Raw genomic sequence first — 15697 nt, 5'->3', positions numbered from 1 at the left:
TAGCAGGAAAGTAAGGTGGGAAATGTATTAGCATGAGATGAAGTCTCGTCTTCAAGAAAATATTGCTGTGTATGGGATCAGTCCAATCCATAATATTGTTGGGAAATTTTTTGTAAGTGTAAAATATCTTTTTTTCTTTGTCTTCAATTTTTCTGGCAAGCAAAACACTGTTCAGAAGTTCACTATCATACAAGAAAAAAAATATTTCTGATCTTTTTCTTCCCTGAGTCAAGAGGAACTTATATGTTCCTCTTTAAAATTCTCTCCTCTTGAAGCTTATTTATAGCCCAATTTCCTGACATCTAAGTTTTTTGAAGGTAAACTTTTTTTAAAAAACATTTCTACCCACACACATGCAATTCTTTTTTAACATATGAAGAGCTTCTTTCATTTCATCACCATTTTGATGTATATTAGCAAACTTAGCATTGTTATTATACTTTGTTTATTTTTCCCCAAGACTCTGCCATTAAGTTTAAAACCCAGAGTGGTGGATCTATACCTTTATTCTGAAATAATTTAGTCTTATACTTTGGTTGTGATATCTCTAACCTTTGTTATTTAATTGGGACGGTTTGGTTGGCATCATCTTTAGTACATGAAAAGTGATATTTACAGCTAGCTGTCCTAGTATTATAGATCTATAAAATTATTTTAATATTAATTTAGTTTTTCAATTTTATTTTTTAAGGATTCCCTTGAACATCCTTCTTTTATTTTTCAACTGTAAATTATTTTTTTTGTTTTGATAAGAAAATCTGATAAAGATAAACAAAATTCTCTGAATTTAAATAATATAACTCTTTTTAAATGAAGTGACTAATGATACATCAGTTGTCTAACTGACTAATGACACATCAGTTGTAATCCAATGCCATCTTGGAGTTAAGGAAAGCTATTCTAACATGTTTTGCAGACAGCAGAGCATTTTCGAATAGACACGCCAAATTAATTCCAGAATGGAAATCAGCCACTAGAAAAACTTCAACATTCAGTACTGCCTTCTATAAATCTGATAAAACCTCATGTTAAAATGAGCGGAGGGATCAGGAGTTCAACTTTTTAAAAATAGGGATATTTAAAACTCTTCCCAAACAAATGGGAATATTTAAATTAAAAAACATGATTAAGAACATCTAATGAGCCTTGCTTATAATTGGTAAATAAAGAAGTGCGTCTGATTTTTGCATAATCCATCATCCTTCAATCTTTTTTTTTTTTTTTTGCAAGAATGCTAATGGAGAAGAATGGATACTTCTTGAAATTCAGTTGGCCTGAGCCTTGAAAGCTTCAGGATCCACTCCTCAGGAATTGGCTGAACCAAATTATAACTACCAACTTGTATCCAGGAGTATGTTTTTAAAAACTAAAACTTTCCTTGTGAATATGCTTATAATGTCTTTTCCAGGAGTTGCAGGCATAGCCAGATATGTCTTTCCTCAGATCTTTAGAATACTTGTATACGTACATTAATATTACCACAGGGAAACATTTTAAGCTTTGGATTCCCAAAAGAGATATGATACAATTTGTAGTTTAGACAGGGTGATAGTCGTGATGTGGCCAAATGAAAGTTAAGTACCGTGTTTCCCCAAAAATAAGACCAAGTCTTATATTAATTTTTGCTTCTAAAGACGCGTTAGGGCTTATGTTCAGGGGATGTCATCCTGAAAAATAATGCTAGCGCTTATTTTCCAGTTAGGTCTTATTTTCGGGGAAACACGGTAAAAAAGGAAGAATGCAAAGATGTGGAAAAGTGACGATAACACCATTTTAATAATTATTTTTACATCAACTCCTGATTTCTCCCCCCCAAAGTAACTCCTCTTGTCCCATCCGCCTGTCAATTGATCCTGGCTCACTAACACCAGACATTTGGTTCCTCAGGCCCCAAACTTCTTTGAGTCATCATTGAGTCTTCTGTCTTTCACATCACATATCCAATCCACAAGTAAATCCTGTTGCCATTGCATCACAAATGTGGCCATTTTTCACCACTTCCACCTCCACCACCCTGGTCACTATAATCTTTTTCACCAGGACTCGCAGTCGCCTCCTAATTGGTATTCCCTATTTCTGCTCTTGTCCCCTTACTTGCTTCCTTGTGCCACACAGAAGCCAGAGTAATCCTTTAAAAAGGTAAATCATTATTTCATTCCTCTACTCAAACCGACTATGCCTTTCCATCACATTTGGTACAAGTCCTCCAAATCAGTACTCAAACTTGTCTGCCCACTAGAATCAGCTGGGGGGTACTGAAAAATTATTGCTGCTTGGGTACCACCCCAGATCAACTGAAATCAGATCTTTGGGGACATCTGTGAATTTTTTTAAATTAAAGTTTATTTGGGTGACAATTGTTAGTAAAGTTACATTGATTTCAGGTGTATAATTCTATAATACATCATCTATATATCACATTGTGTGCTCACCACCCAGAGTCAATTCTCTTTCCATCACCATATCTTGGATCCCCTTTACCCTCATCTACCGCCCCTGTCTGTACTAGTCCCTGGGGTGTAGCCACAGTATGCCCTTAAGAACTGTTTCTCAGTTCACTTGTGGGTCTCATGGATGCAAGCCCATTGGTTATCAAAGCTAAATGTTTTGGGAGCTTGTCTCTCAGGTAGCATAATAGTTGGGGTGCCAGATGTGGGGTTCAAACCCTTAATCCTCAGGGAGGAGCTTGGAGTTGTGGTTTCCTTCCTGATTCTGGGTTGCCATGCCAGGGGTGGGTTTATTATGAAATTGTGTCCCTACTTGTTTTGAGGTGGGTTTTTTCCTCATTTGCTTGATATGTAGGAGTTACTGATCTAATTTTTGGATTTATTTCAGAGGAAATTGTTCTATTTGTAGCTGTAGATTTGGTGTGTCCATTGGAAGAAGTGAGTTTGGTATCCTCTTAAGTTGTCAGACATATTTATTGAGTTCTGCCTCAATAAATATATTGAGTTATTGAGGCAGAACTCAATAAATATTTGTTGAATGAATGAGTTAAACAATAATTGCAGTTTAATTCAATAAATATACATATTGGACACCTATTATGTTGTAGGCATTGTAGGAAGTTCTTCAAGGCAGGGGAGGCTCCCATGCAGATGGATAAAAATAGAATCCAGGCTACATATGTGCTATAAATAATGTGCTAGTGGGAATATAGGGATATTCATACTGCTATATCTTCAGGAAGTTCCTAATATATATTTTTATTGATATGGAACATACAGTAGATTGGTTTGTTCATTTGTTGCAACTTTTTGTACCTACCTTCGATGTGAAAGCTGGAAGGCTAATTATGTTTCCTAAACTCTTGCGTTAGGCTTTTAGATGCTGTTTAAATTCTGCCAATCCAATGCATACACGTATATAGGAGACAATATTTCAGAACTGAGTCAAGTGGGCAAAAAAGCAGTGATACATGAACTATCCATATTGCTAGTTTGGATTGAGCAGGTACTGCATGGCTCTGAATTCAGCAGTTCCTGTAGCCACTTCCCAATCCCAAGATCACTGTGTTTACCACACTCTGTGCCCTGAGAAGCTATGAACTTCTTCAGTACTTCACCTGGGTGTCATTGCCGTAGTTTTTGAAAGTGATTTTTGCTGGGCATAGCATTCTAGGTTGTCTCTCCCCTCTTACCAGCTCCATGTTTTACAGATGTTGCTCCACTGTTTTTTCATTTGCATGTTTCCGATGAGAACTTTGTTCTCATCTTTCTCTCTAAATAAGGTCCTTTTTCTCTGACTGCTCTTAAGATTTTTTCTTTATCACTGGTTTTTGAACAGTTTTATTATGATGTGCCTTCGTGTAGTTTTCTTCAAGTTTCTTATGCTCAGGATTCCTTGATCTTCTTGCTCCTGTGAGTTTATAGTTTTTATCAAGTTGGGAAAATTTTGAGCCATTATTCCTTCACATATATCTCAGACTGCTAAGAGGAAGCCAGAGACATTTGAAGCACATGAAGGATTCAATGCATTGTTGCTGGCTTGAAGCTAGAGGGGAACATACAAAAAAGATCTGAGAGTTGCCTCTAGGTTCCCAGAGTGACCCCTGGTTGATAGTCAGCAACAAAATGGGGACCACAGCCCTATATTCACAAGTGACTGGATTTTGCCAACTACCTGAGTGAGCTTGGAAATGAATTTTCTCAGCGTCTCCAGATTAGAGTCCAGATCAGCCAATACCCTCTTTTCAGCCATATGAGACCCTAATCATGGACCCCAGCCAAACCCTCCTGGACTTCTGACTGTTAGAACTGTGCACTAATAAATGGGTGTTGTTTTAAGCTACCAAATTCTGTATAGTTTTTTTTTTACTAGCAATAGAAAACCAGTATATCACACCTTGTAATTTTTATCTCTATAAGTTTAATTGGTGTAGCTTTTTATGTCTTCCATGCCTCTACTTAACTTTTTAAACATAAATAATGCAAGTATGAAAACTGTTTTAATGTTCTTGTCTGCTAATTCTAATATCTAGAACTGTCTGGGTGAGTTTCATTTGCTTGATATATATAGTACACATTGTGGGTTGTATTTTTCTGTTTGTTTTTTATGCCTTGTGAATTTTGATTAGATGCTAGACATAATGAATTTTATCTTGTTGGGTGCTGGATATTTTTGTTTTCCTATAAATATTCTTGAGCTTTGTTCTGGGGGTACAGTTAAGTTACTTGGTAATAGTTTCATCCTTTCAGGTTTTGCCTTTAGTATTTGTTAGGCAGCACCAGAGTTCTGTTTAGTCTAATGCTAATTATTCTCTACCTGACAGCAACACCCTTCTAAGTACTCCACCAGTTCCTTGTGAGTTGTGAGGGTTATCCGTTTGATTGGTGGGACTAGGCACTATTTCTTGTCCTGTATGAATACTGGATACTATTCCCCCTAATTCTTTTAATTGTTTCTTTTTCTCATAGCTTTCACACACGCATGAGCTGTTCCATGCTCCGGCTTTGAATTTTAGACTTCTCTGTGAAGCTTTCTCTTCTCTGGTATTCTTATTCTCTAAACTCTAGCTTACTTCGTCTTCCTGGGCTCCAGCTCTGTCTCTTAAAGTCAAGGAGTCGACTAGGCTCTACCTAGGTTCCTTCTCCATGTACCGTAGCCTGGAAATTCTCTCAAGGCTGTAAGATGGTCAGTCACAATGCTTATGTCATTTGTTTACTATCTGTCAGGGATTGTTGGCTTTCAGTGCCTGATGTTCAATGTCTTGAAAATTGTTGTTTCATGTATTTCTGCAGGTTTCTTTTATGGTGTTATTTCAGGTTCAATCATAAATCCATTCCCTCTTTCTCAGCCAGCAGAAGTCTATTATTGATCTTTTGACATGTAATGGTGTGTTGAGATACACTGCTCTTATCTAGAAAACATATCTTATATACTATATATACATTTAGTATGCATTGTAAGGCATAAATCAATGTGTGGCATGTATTGCACACCACATCTATTTACAAAATTATTTCCATGCTGTTTTAACATCCAAATAGAAATAGGTAACTATGCGAATCAGATGAAAGTGGTCATTAGAGGACAGTAGAGAGAAAGGCAAGTTGTGAGAATAACTAGGAGTTGGTGTTAGAGCATATGGCAAAAACAAAATTATGAGGAAGGAGGAAGGTATATTGTAAAGACCAGTGAGGTAGTCATGTGTGAGGCATGGAAGTAAAAATGAAGGGAGATGTGATCATCTTTGGAGAGCATCCTTTATATGATGAATATGTTTTATCATATTAGGGGAGGTAAGTCTTTTGTTCTCTTTTTTTCTGTGTCCCTATACCGCTCCTATATACCTCTTTCCTACATTCATCTGTAGGCATGTAACTCTAAATAGAGGATAGAATAAATGAGGACTTCCTTCAGTAAGTAATTTTGATTTATTATCTATTCTAATCCAGGCACTGGGCTACAATAAAAGATGCAACTTTTCTTTGTCTCAAGGATGGTAGAGTCTAGCAAGGGGGACAGGTAATAGGCCATACATTTGTTGCAAAGACAGGAGTAAACAGGGCACTAAAGGGAGTCATAGAAGGCCTCCTATCCCAGAGTTGGAGTGGGAGTGCTCAAAGAAAGCATTTCTGAGGTGAAATTTGAAGGATGAAAAGTTGGCCAAGTAAAGGGAGAGACGGAGGAAATAGGCAGAGGCAGCAACAAGTCTACTAGCATCAATAGAGAAGGGTTTTGCAGAATGGCAAAGCTCAGTGTAGCTGGAATATGGAGTGTAAGAGGTAAGGGAATTTACGGGGAGGTTTGAGAAATTTGGGGGTAGATTTGGCACTTGCCAGGTGTTGGTGTACGTGGTACCAAGAGACTAAAGAGCACTTATGCCTAGGGATTTCTAGTCATTTCCTTCAAGGCAGGGCAGCTAAGTCTTTTGAGAGCTTGTCCCTTGATCCACAGACATCAAGATGTGAGGATGAAATAGCAGCCAAGTTAAATAATAAGTGAGGATGTACATTTTAGAATGTACACCAAGCAATTTTTTAAGTGTCCAAATATATGGAATCCAAAGAACAGGCTAAATTACCTTCTTTGAGCAGTGATAAATCACTGATTAAATATTTGAAGTGTTTTTTTGTTACTTACAGAAGGCTCACAACTTTTAATTTGCATAATGTCTCATAATAGTTCATTAAAAATGATGCACAATGTAGGCAATGTATCATTTAAATTGCTTATGAAGTAAAGCTATTCACCTCCCCCAGCCTTGTATTTTATTAGAATAATTTTGGTTGTAAAATAGCATTTTCTTTAAGAGAATAAGATGATGGGAAGGAAATTTTTATCTTGAGTTCTCTATCCCTTGGTGGCCAGTTCTCCAAAACAAGGTAGAGGTAGTATTAATGGGATGGTCTTGAACACCTGTCTGGGCTCAGACTCAGCCCTTCAACCTTAGCTGTGCAAACATGAGCAGGTTATTTGACGTTGAGAATCTGAGCATCACTTTCTTCACCTGTGATATAGGTATATCAATAATACTTTTATTGTAATATTGCATTGAGAATTGATTTAGGTCATTCATGCTAGTACTAGGCACACCTTAAAGGCTCAATAAATAAGGGTACTATTGTTATGTCTTAGAAGAGTGGGGCTAAATGTTTTGGTTCCCTCTGAGATTTTTATGAAAGCTGTGGATGTTTGCTCATAAAATACTAATACACAGGACATTTTGCATGTATTTTCAGGAGTCTAACCAACCTCTTGAGGCTCTTTCATAATTAAGAGCAGATGAGAGGTGGTGAGATTGTACAAGGGGAGAGATTGGGTAGATAAGAGCAAGACTGTTGATACATATGAAAAATTGGTAAATTTGATTGTGGGAAGATATGGCATTCTCTTCTGTTTGCATCTATCTTCTCATTGAAATAAGAAGCAAAACCATTGGTTGGGAATGAGGAGGAAGGGCGCATTGGAGACCTAAGGAGCTTAAAGTGAGTAATTGTCTGAGAGATTAAGAAAATGAATTTCATAGGGAAATACAGCAGGGTTGCCAGACAGCACTGAGAGTCCACTTGAGGTTTGTAATCACAAATTTAAAGTGAGACCAGGCAACTGCTTGAGCACAAATGCAGAGAAAAAGGATGGTTGAGTATAACCAGGGATGGGTATTTCCAGATGAGTACTATGGAAGAAGAGGCAAGGGAATTGTGGTATATGCTTCTCATGTGACTTCACCTACCCCTTGTTATAGCCTTTGTATGGAGAATCATGGGTCATGTGGTGACATATAGACCCTCTGTTACTGGAAAGTGGTGGGAGGTCCATCATGGGAGAGGCAAGAGTGCCCTCTCTTCCTCCACCTCCACTCCTCTCTTCCTTAACGGGAGCTAGAATACTCAGAATCTTCATCCTCTGTTGCCTTGGGCAGTGGGGGGAGGTACGCTTCTGAGATGGGGCAGGGAGGGAATGTGTGCTCTATTAATAGAATAGATGCTCAAGCCTCTTTCCACCTATTACTATCTTAGGTAAGTATATTACTTATGCTAATTCCATCTTAGGTAACTACATTTCTGTTGGGTTGTCAAAGTGTTCTTTGATAATCAAAGTACTTATGCATTTAACAAAACATTTTCCAAGCAAACATTATTTACTGCATAAAACGTCATGGTCATAGTAAATTTCCGTAACTTAAAGGGGGAAGTATATGCCTATTTCACTTAGCTCAAACAGTAGGAAAATAAAATCAAATGAGGTTAAGGGGTATAACTTTCCTTGCTCTTTTTGGAAAAGTGCACTAAATTTCTCTACATATTTGAATTCACTGGTAGCATTTTATTTTTGCCATCATCTTATTTCTGCTAAAACTTTGAGAATAGAAGTTGCTAGCAGCTTCCTTCCCATTACTGCCATAATTTGCACTGTGATAAAACATGGCCCTGGGTAGCCGCAGAACAGAAGGAAGGCCAGCAGTTTCTGCCTCCTCCACACACCTCCGTAGAATCTGGGTTTCTCCTTTCAAGATTGGTTCCAGGATTAGTACTCTTTCCTTTCCTCTTATGCACAGTCCTTTGTTTCCCAAGAAAAAGCTACTTCACAAGCTGGTGTGGAGATCCAGGGCATAACACTATTCAGGCAGGAAATTAAGAGTGTGCTCCTTTCTGCTATTTACTGTAGAGAGGCAACATGAGATGATAGTGGGAAAAGAGAGGCCTTCCAAGTTAGCTAGACCTGAGCTGGAGTACTGATTTGTTGCAAGTTGCAATAAATTTTCTATCTTACATATAATTGTAATTTTTCCTCCTCCTCCTCCCAGGATGTTCTAGATACATATGACAAAAGCATTCACGTCAAACTGAATAAGAATTTTATCGGCTTCTGAACTTGGAAGTTTTAGGTAGGACAGCTTCCAAGAGGTCTAATTCCATGGCCCTTGATCCCTATATTTGTATTTCTTTAGCTCTTCTGTCCTTGGTAGAATGACTTTATTCCTAGGTAAGAAGCAGATCTGGGCCTTGCATCACAAAGAACAATTTTTTAGGAATGTACAGAACGTCTTCCAGAAGGTGGGGAAGAACTTTTGCAGAAGCTCCAGGAAGCCTCTCCATGGTCTCAATGGGTCATGGGACAATTTACCAATCTTTGGAAAGGAGGATGGGATTTCTTTTAGACAACTAAAACCCTCCCTGAGAACTGGGGATGGGGTCAGCTTTCTTTGAGGTTGCATAGGGGAAGAGAAAATCCATGGAAAGAAACTGAGATTTTTGTCAGGAAGAAAGGAGGAGGTAATGGAATCCGGGGAGATAACTAACAATTCATTGTATCCAGAGCTGATGCATTGCTGTCTCTTAGCTCTTCTGCTTACCAAACAAGTAAGCTCCCTTCTCTATTTGATTCCAGCTAAAAATTTCTCAGCCACCTGGCCCCAGAAGTCTCTTATGTCTCCCAATAGCATTTGCCTGAAGTAGACTTTCTGGGCATACAGCCAGTACTAGAATCTTAGAGACTCTGCCCTATTCCGTTGTCACTCAGTCTTTCTTTGTGCTTTTGGTGGCTTGGCTTTCCTGAACAGGATTTTGTATATTCTTTCATTAATCAGTCCTCTCCTTGGCACTGTCACCATCCGTGGCTTCCAGGTCCTATCTGAGATTCCTGTACTCTGCCCAGTGAGTCACTTGTCCCAGGAACTCATCTGGTCTTTTCTTGTTATTGACTTTGGCATCTACTTTGAAAAATCTAAAACTTAACTATTTTTGATTAATCTCCATCCATTACACGAAATTCTTTTCAATTCCCATTTTATTTTCATTGTCATCCAGGACATGAAGTGAATAGAGCAAAAAATGTGAGGGTAGGAGAAGCAGCCCAGGCATATTCAGCACAGACCGCTGCTGGAGGAGCCCACAGTTAAAATTCTTTTAATGTGCCAAAATGACTCCACTGAAGGGAAGCCTTCACAGCTTATACGTTGGAGGATGAGGCTCCACCGTCCCCTATCTACACCGTAAAGAATGGGTCTGCCTCCTCTGTTTTGGGAAGTTGCTGCCATGGAGGCAAGGCGAAGCATTATACCCCTGTAATCACATCCTCACTGGTGAATAATTTCAGAGAATTTTAAAGCATAGTCCCAATTTTTCAAAAACAAATTAAAAATTGATTTACTACAAGGTTGTTTTTCACTCCGGACAACAACTATATGTCATAATCTGTGAAACTCTTTCTCTCCTGGAAGGATCATGTGTCACTATGAATGAAGAGCGTGAAGCAGGCTACTTGACTCTATATTCTCTTCCAGAGACAATACTTTTTTTGTCCCTTGGTGAGAATAATGGCATTAAGTTGGCACTTACAGATGCAAATTTTAAGATTTCTTACATATGTTCAAGATACTAATAAAAGGGTCAAGGATCCAAGTGACGTTATTAGCATGATATTAGCCACCTTTAACTGAGTACATATGGTGTGCCAGGTATTTAACTTACTTAGTCTTCACAAATTGCTATGATGGAGGTGCTGTAATTATCCATCTGTTAAATTTAGGACCCAGAGAAATTAAGTAACTTACCCCAAGTTAACCCAGTCGGTGAACAGCAGAACTGGATTCACATCTGTCTCCAAAGCTCTGGTCTTAACCACTCGCACCTTAGTCGCAAGTCTGCCCCACCCCCACATGTACAACCTGTTCTTTGGATGACAGTGCATTGTGCTACTTTAGGACTATCCCTTTGTTTCTTTTTTCTTGGCTCCTTATCTCTTTCCTAGTTCTTTTCATGATTTTTATGTCCTTTCCATGTGGAGGAAAGTTTATGCCAGCAAAGAGAGGTCTGACAAAGATGTCTGGGTCTGAGGGAGGAACTCAGCAGAGTCATAAAAGGTATGTTGGACTGGATGAATTCAGTGAGCAAAAAGTTGATTCCAGTGGGTCAGGAAGATCACAAGGGCCTGGAAAAAGACTGGTCCAGATTTGGGCAGTTATAAAGTTCTGTGTAGTGGCCTTAGTAAAGAGTTAGACATGAGGAGATGGCCACAGACCTTCTGTTTCTCACTTTGTCTTGTCCACTACCCAATTCACTCTATTTAATCAAAGTTCTAGTGACCAGATCATCTACATGACCTTCCAAGCATTGTTCCTTTGACACATCTTTATTTTTCCTTTGTCAATCCCGTGTTGGCTTCATTATGTTGAAGTACTCCTGAAACCTTTTGGATGAAATACAAACAAATTCGAGAGCAGAAGCTGTTGCTTAGTTTTTCCATGCATCAAGAATTTATTGAATACCTTCTATAAGGTCTTACCTTAATTCAGGAAATTATTCAGATGATAAAGACATCTTCAGCCACTCTATAGAGGAGGCAGAAAACTGGAAAAGAAGACGTTCTAATCCTACAAATGTCTGTCCATGAGACAAATCACATTTGTCTCAACTCAAATCCAGACCAGGTGATAAAATCTGTTTCAAAACCTTAAATCCAGACCATTTATTTTCATTAGGCGATTTAGTTTTAGTCAGTTGTCACTAGATTCAAAACTCCAGGGATCAGGTTTGTGTCTTAATCACTGCATTTCAGGACCTATCACAGCAGCAACATTTACTGAAAAACACCACTGACTGTAAACCACTTTGTAATATTAGTATGCTCTTTGTATGCATTTCTTTTGTTTTTTCTCTCATTTTGACTGTAAATTCTCTCAGACTTTTCTCTCAGACCTTCTTATAAAGAAGGACCCAGGAAATAAAGAGATTCTTCAGGAACTGAAAAGCAAAAAACAAACAAACAAGCAAACAAACAAGAAAAACAAAACCTTTCTGGAGAAGAGGTGACAGGAGGGTGCTGAACTCCTCTCCTCCCACAGACACACTGCATTGATAGCTACACACCGAGCAATTACCTCTGAAGAAATCCAAAACCTGAGCAACTCCTACACAATGGAGAATGAGAAAATGCCTACCGTGTTTCCCTGAAAGTAAGACCGGGCCTTACATTAAGTTTTGCTCCAAAAGACACATTAGGACTTATGTTCGAGTCATCCTGAAAAATCAGGCCAGGGCTTATTTTCCAATTAGGTCTTATTTTCGGGGAAACACGGTATATCAAAAGAAATAGGGTAGGCAGAGACCCACTCGTGTCATAAACCCCACGCCCAGCACAGCGTCATGCAATCGGGAAGAAACTCCTTCTCTTAGCTTCTCCTTGATAAGCAAAGGATATGATCTTATGTAGAGGAAAACCTCAAAGGCTCCACCAAAAAATTGTTAAAACTAATAAACAAACTCAGTAAAGTTGCAAGATACAAAAATCCGTTGTATTTCTGTATATTAACGATGAGCTATCAGAGAAATTAAGAAAACATGCCGATTTATTGTTTCATCTAAATCATAAAATACTTAGGAATAAATTCAACCAAGGGGGTGGAGGAACTACACTGAAAACAATAAGACATTGGAGAAAAATTAAAGACACAAATAAATGGAAAGATATTTTGTGCTTATGGGTTGGAAGAATTAATATTGGTAAAATATCTCCACAACACAAAGTGATCTGTAGATGCAGCTCAATCCTTATCAAAATTCCAATGGCATTTTTTTCACAGAAAATTCTGTCACAGATAATGACAGATATTGCATGGAATCACATTTATGTGGAATTTTTAAAAAAATTTTAAAGGTCAAACTCATGGAAACAGTAGAAAAGTGGTTGACAGGTGCTGGGGGTAAGGGGAATAGAAAGGTTGCTAAAAGGGTACAGACATTCAGTTGCAAGATGAATAAGTCCTGAAGATCTTATGTATAACGTGGTGACAGTAGCTTATAACACTGTATTGTATAGTTGAAATTTGCTAAGAGAGTAGAACTTAAATATTCTCACCAAAAAAAAAAAAAAAAAGAAAAAAGGAAAAAAAGGTAAGTATCTGAGGTAATGGATGTGTTAATTAACTTGATGACAGGAATCTTTTCACAGTGTCTATGTATATCACTTCAACACAATGTGTACTTTAAATATCTTACAGTTTTATTGGTTAATTATGCCTCAATAAGGCTGCAAAACTCCAAAAACTTTCTGGAGACTTTTCCTATGAATGTGGGAGAGAGATGACCTAGGAACAAATTCTGTGTGAAACTTTTGCTTGGAGGCCCCTGCAATTAAATTTTGATTAAACTTGCATCACTGCATGTGAAGGGATGTTAGGTTTGTCTAATGAGCTCTTATACTTTCTCTCATTTTTCCTTTGTGTTCAGCTATAGAAGATCTGAGGCAGGAGAATGTGAGAGAACAGAGATTTCAGAGACTGAAGGTACATGGCATAAATGAATCATGACTGGAAACACGGCCTAGCGTCTTCACCGGTGTGTGAGAAGAGAGACAAGGAAAAGGTAAGAGTTGGGCAAAGGCTGTGGGAGGAGGTTAACTATTTTGCTACTGCATGTTTTTATACTGTGGTAAAAATGTTCAACTACATAGCGTGCTGATTGAAATTCGTTTTAGTGCCAGAGATAAAATTCTCAGAATAAAGATGATCAAATTGCCTATTTATTAAAACTCAAGCAAGCTGTGGTTGAAAATGTTTAACTAAAACTTGGACTCTTTGAGGGAAACCATGCTGAACTCTCATTCCTCAGGGGACCATGTGAAGGTTCCCACTACTGCACTCGCTCCATCAGTGGGAGTGACACCATTTTCTCCTCTGGCCTTTCACTCTATTAGCCATTCTCAAGGTTAAGCTATGAACAAGAGTTTTGTTGATTGGAAGCCTGAGAGTGTGAGACTCTTTCACTTTTGGCCCTAATTCTGAATAATGTTCACTAGCTATCCAAGCCTGTCTTTTCATCCATGTGATTCTCATGCATTCATTCTTTTCGCCCTACTGAGCCTCAGTATTCTCATCTATGAGATGGAGAGACTAGACTTTGCAGTTTCCTTCCAGCTCTAATCTCCTATGGCGTCTATGATCTGCCTATCTTGGGAAGAGGACTAAGGGAGATCATCCCTTAGTGGGAAAGGGACCCCTCATTTTAAGTAGCAAATGAGTTTCTGAAAAAGCATCTGTGCCGAAAACTGTATTTTAAACCTGCCAAGAACATTTTTTGAAGGAAATTTTTAGTGACTTGCTTTGGAAAGTTCTTTGCTCCAGTCTCACCTAATTTGGTGTGTTTTGATAACGTAACTTGAAATAGCCATTTATCTATTGTTTTCTATCTATAAAATATATACTCGTTTTGCCCTGCGCTTGTTAAATGATAAAAGCACCAGTAAAACGCTTTAGCTTCATGGCGCTATGTGGAAGTCATCTCAAGAGAGTTAACTATATGGTACTTGCCTTTGGGAGACTGTCTGATATAGCAGTTGTGTGTATAGATAATCAAATGACAAAAACCAAGTTCTTAAGTCACAATATTTTAATTGAGTACAAAGAACAGCAAATATATCAAGTTATAACTGAGTGAATTTTTATTCGGTGCAAGGGAGAAGGCACCGTCTCCTACAGCATGAAGGACATCAGAATTTAGGAACCACACAGGGAGAGGGAGCTGCCTCATCAGTTTGGGGAGAAGAAGGCTTGGGCTTCTAATGACATCTCGAAGACTTGCAGACAGGTGTGGGCTTAATTAATTCTGAAGAAGATCCAGTTGTCTTGACAGTGGTAGGCAGAATAATGGCCCCACAAAGTTGTCCATACCTAATGCCTGGAACCTGTGACTATGTTACTTTACATGGAAAAAAAGGGACTTTTGCAGATGTGATTAAGGTTAAGGACCTAGTGATAGGGAGATTCTTTTAGACTGTCTGAGTGGGCCAAGTATAATCACTTGAGTTCGTAAGATCAGAGACCCTTTCCTAGAGATGTGATCACAGAAGAAGGGTCAGAGAGGTGAGACGTTGCTGGCGTTGAAGATCGAGGAAGGGACTATAATCCAAGGTATGCTCACAACCTCTAGAAGTTAGAAGAGGCAACAAAACAGATTCTCCTCTAAAGCCTTTAGAAAGGAACCCAGCCAAGCCGACGCCTTATTTCACTTGATGAGATGTGTACCTTCTGACCTATAGAACTATAAAATCATAAATTTATGTTGTTTTAAACAACTAAATTTGCAGTGTTTGCAGCAATAGAAAACTAATACACTTACTCAAATTCATATCCACTTAAACAAACCTCCTGGCATTTCAATGTCAAATGACTTTTTAAAAAAAATCTAGATTCTATCCTCAAAATCCCTATGTTATCCTCCAGCCAGGAAGTGTTTATGTCTTGCAATGTTGAAACCAGATCAAAATAAAAGCCGGGTGCTTCTTTAATTTCTCTGAGTGCCTATGGCAGGGGTGTCCAAACTGCGGCCCGCGGGCCAACTGCAGCCCACAATCCATTTTTTATTGGCCCGCAGCAAATTCCAAAAATATATTTAGTTTACTTAAAAAAACCAGGTGAGGCAATACGTACTTCACCTCGAGTGAGTGGCCCGGCTGTTTGTGTATTTTACCGCATATGGCCCTTGGTAAAAAACATTAAAAAAAGTTTGGACACCCCTTGCCTATGGTCTTTCCTTGGCTTATGCAGGCAGACCTTGTGTTTTTCTTATCCCTTCCTTTGTGTATACAGAAAGCTCTCTTTTGGGGATGACAGCTCTCTGCCCTTTATCATTATGCTGTCCTAAAAGTCCTTCAGTTTGTATCTTGCCATTTGACTTATTTTTGCTAAATATTTCAAGTTATTTAATGGAGTATTGGGTATTCTAATCTTTTCCTTGAGAATTCCTACATTAAC

Source organism: Rhinolophus ferrumequinum, chromosome 3, assembly GCF_004115265.2.
Source record: "Rhinolophus ferrumequinum isolate MPI-CBG mRhiFer1 chromosome 3, mRhiFer1_v1.p, whole genome shotgun sequence".
In the NCBI taxonomy this organism is placed as follows: Eukaryota; Metazoa; Chordata; class Mammalia; order Chiroptera; family Rhinolophidae; genus Rhinolophus; species Rhinolophus ferrumequinum.
Note: the sequence above shows the minus strand (reverse complement) of the source record.